This window comes from Lygodium microphyllum, chromosome 9, assembly GCF_053477565.2.
Source record: "Lygodium microphyllum isolate KBCC chromosome 9, Lygodium_microphyllum_v1.1.10, whole genome shotgun sequence".
Taxonomy (NCBI): domain Eukaryota; kingdom Viridiplantae; phylum Streptophyta; class Polypodiopsida; order Schizaeales; family Lygodiaceae; genus Lygodium; species Lygodium microphyllum.
In genome coordinates this window covers 99709367-99713533 of record NC_141143.1, presented here as the reverse complement: position 1 = coordinate 99713533, position 4167 = coordinate 99709367, and the positions used below count along the sequence as shown (strand labels likewise).

The 4167-nt window shown below is 42.1% G+C and overlaps 1 pseudogene; it reads right to left on the bottom strand.

Moving 5' to 3' along the window:
- Positions 1–1553: 1553 nt before the first annotated feature.
- Positions 1554–3697, bottom strand: LOC148031351 (endoglucanase 25 pseudogene; annotated as a pseudogene).
- Positions 3698–4167: the final 470 nt, after the last annotated feature.

Here is a 4167-nt window from a genome sequence, read left to right as displayed (position 1 = left end):
AGGGTTGATGCTTGATCAGTGAGCATTTGATATTTGATGATGGTGATGTTGAAGTCCTCTCATGCTTGTAGAGAATCCATGGTTGATTATGATTGCTCAACCAATCGAAACCACTGCTTTCATACCAATGTTTGGAGAAATTAAACCACACATTCATAGATGAAACACTCCATTGCTCAAAATTGAAATTAAACACATAGGAAAATAGAAAAAAAATGCAAAATGAAGGCATGACACCAATTGGGTGCAATCTCCCCATGCACCCCATAGAATATAAATATAAAACATCCATAGAACATTTTTACTAGTTTAGAAAATAGTTTTTCATGAGCATTGCCAAAACTCACCCACATACCCATGAAATGTTCATACCACTCTTCTTGATTGGCCATATTAAGCATCTACACTAAAAGAAATTCATGAGTCCTTGAGAGGAAAATAATACTAAAGTGAAATGACTAACACCATTGCATGGACTACATTAGCCCCTAAGTGCTACATATTCATGGACCTTGCATTCTTAGTGATGTCCAAGCATTTAAACTGCAAGTCTGTGGATTGAAGGGGCTCCCGCATGGGGTCATGATCATCCAAATCCACATGCTGCCCATGATCTTCTTTCTTGAACTGAAGTTCTTGTTGTGGACCCATACCAAAATGGTCTTCAACAAGATCTTCTCCATCCTTTGCATCATAATACTCTAATACCAAGAGTATTTTGGCAGCTTTTTCCCTACATGTGGCTTGATGATTACAAGATATTGGCTTAGCACATTGATAGCATAAGCCTGTAGCATGCGATTCCCGTATTGTATCACTAGTAAGGTGTCTAATGTGTTTAGCCTTAGATAGCAATTTACACACCTGCTCATCACCATTGGTCAGCTCAGTAATAGTTCTGACATGCTGCTCATAGTCACCTTGCTACTCATGTACAATTGATGGTTGTCCCTACTCATGACATAATGCTCATGTTGTCCATATGGATGGTCATACCAATGTGGCTGCTACTCATAATGATATTCATGCTATCCATACTAAATATGGTGATAATAGCCCTGCTGCCCAGGAACCATGTTGTTGACCATAGGGACAATGTGGTCGAGTATATGCATACATGCTGCCTACTAATGTTGTTCACTGCTGCTTTAAACTTCAAACCACATAAGCAACTGTTGCCCACTATTGCTTCAAGCCTCAGAACTGCTGCTCACTGTTGCTGCAGATTTCAGACCACTTAAGCAATTGTTGCTCACTATTCAAGGCTCACAAACATATTCACCGATTTTCTTAGAAGGGCATCAGTTAGTCACGAAGATGGTGATAGCAAACTAGTTTCTTTCAAACATGCCCAAAAGTTTGTCACTTTAGATGACATTGATGTTGAACCTACTAGCCCTGATATTGACAAAGATCCTTTTGAATATTCCTCTTCTAAATATTCCTCACCCTTTTCAGATGGGGAAGATCACGTTTCTTTTTTTGTCAGGGTTGCCACTTTAAAAAGAAGATCAAACTCTAAAGAAAATGAGAGTTTCTTGGGAGGTGCCTATCTACACGATCGAGACGTTTTGGGTCATTGTCACAGGGAGCACAAATCTTGTGTTGATTACTAGGATTCTGTGAGGCTTGCTTGTGTTTCTGTCAATAAGAAAAGCTTTTGAACCATTGCTAGATACCAAAAAGTACAAGCTTCTTCCTAATGAATCCACTTTTTTTTTTAAAGCATCATTGGAAGCATTGTTATCTCCCTTGGTGATCTCCTTAATGCTTTTCAAATCTAGGAAACTATCCAGCCATGCCCTTAGCTGAGGTAAGAGTCAAAATCTGTCTGTTTGAAGCCCTTGTTGCAGCAGATCTTTTGTATTACCACACTTCATCAATAATGACTCCATTATTGCACAGACCTCACAACCATCACAAAATGACTGCTTTCTGCATGTACTTGTCCTTCACCAAGGAAAATGCAACCTTTTGATGAAACAGCTTGGGTGCCAAACTCAAATTAGTACCTGTAACCTTCTCCCCATTAATGAAAGACCCATGAACCTTCAAGTGGTCATCTAAAGCTTGCAACTCTCCAACAAATGCTTCCTCAGTACTATCACTTGGGTCCTTGCTATCTGCAAACTAGAGCTGCTGCGCTTAATGTTTCTTGAAGTGGTGCACAATTGATTGCATCATCTTACACTGGACAGATCACATTGGTGTACCAGAACTCGCTAAGGCTTTCCTATTGTGGAGTAGCCTATGGAGTGCCCTCCATTAGAGGAACTCCATGGCAAGGCATTACAGTCCCTGCTGCGAGCAGATCAACTGAATGCTATAATACTCTGGGAAAGTCTTGCATGTTCAATTTTGGCACGGATGATGGACTTTGCTTAAAGGGTTTGACGATTGGGCACAGTAGGCACAAAGCTTATGAGCTTTCAGATTTTGATGCCTTCTTGACAACAACCACGCATAGGACAAGATTGATTGTCAATGGTTCATATTTCCTCTTTTCCCCAATGCGCGCTATGCAAAGGAGCTTGAGAACCTCAGGAAAGAGGATCTCGAGAACTAGAGAACCATCATTCGTGAAGAGTTTGCGCATGTAAATGTAGAGTATTTCTAGAAATCTGAATCCTGATCATGCGCTAATAGGTGAAGAGAATCGGCATGGAGATCTGTTGAACAAGTGTCTTTCCCTTAGTGTGGTAGGGTGGACATGAGGATGATTGAGAAGACTATCTAGTATTTGATTGGGTCTAGCATGGATCTTCAAACGGAGAAGAGCCCTTAGTTGGCTTTTATCTACACATCCTTCCAAGAGAGGGCCATCTCAGCCAGCCAAGTCTGAGCAAGCACCACATGAATACACTGGACGATCATAATCCATGTCTTCTGGTTTCTCCCAATAGTAATGGTCATTAGGGCTGTCCCATATTTGGGTCCACCTGCACCCCCTGTCCATACAGCTGATTAGTATTTGGTGCCGAAGCATTGAACGTCTTGAGCATGTAATCCGTGCCCTATTTAATGAGCTCCTTGACATGATCAAGTTTCCCGATGGCTTCATACTTTGCACTATACTCTATGACACTCCAGCTCAGAATTGTGATAGTGAAGGCACCAGGAAACCCAAACTTAATATTGTCACCAGCATCATAGTAACCACCCACTAAATCCACACTTGCAGCCGATCCATCTTTTAGACTTGAATTCCCTCTCCAGGAGAAGTTATTCTTGGATAGCTTGCCAGATTTTTGTGCATTGAAGAAAAGAAGAACCTTGTGCAAAGCTTGCAAGTAATTGTCCTCAGGAGGTGGCATTGGATGGTGGTGTGGCACCGTCTTCACAATCAGAGTTACCAAGCCTGAAATGAAAATGGCGGCCATGAAACTGCCTACAACGTAGCAAAATAGCTTCCTGCTACATACCATACAGCCAAGATCCACATATTTCTTCTTCTTCTTATCGCTTGGCCCTAGAATCCAACTCTGTTGTGTCTCCTCCAGCCTTTGCAAGGCAGCTCGGTCCATGTCCAAGTTTCGGCTCCTGTTATCGTCTGTGGCCATGATAAGAATGACAAGTCTGTCAAGGACCTCGTGCTGCTCCTATTCGAGACTGCCTTGTTGTCACTATGGAAGAGTGGCCTTTTAGCTGAGCGTACATACCAAAAATTTATTCATTTGGCAGGGTAAGCCTCACTTTGTCCCCCGTTTGCGTGCACCAGGTACAATATCGTTCACATTTTCTTGATGATGCAGAGAAAGAGGAGACCTACCAGGTTCCCCTTTTGGTATGCAGGGGTGAACCCTACCTTTCGCGGGGAAAAGCCTTAGGTGCATCCATCTCTGGAGCACAACACCTACGGCTTCAGCTATTTGTACATATTAATTGGAGGGAAACCCTCAGCTTGCACGTTGTAGATTAAGGAGCAGTAATTCTTGCTTTTAGCTTTTGTTTGGCACCTAACCAGTTTTTATCAACGGAATGCTATGGGAATCTGTTATGGTAAGAGTATAGAATCCCACAAACCCCAAGAAGTTGAGAAAAATTGTCAAGATTGTGGGAGAGAAGGAAGGAGTCTCGCTTGAAGCTTTCTTGCTTGCACAATGGGGGAAGACACACAAGGGTGGAGGCTGAAAACAGTTTTCCTCTTCTTAGTTGTGTAAGCCAAAA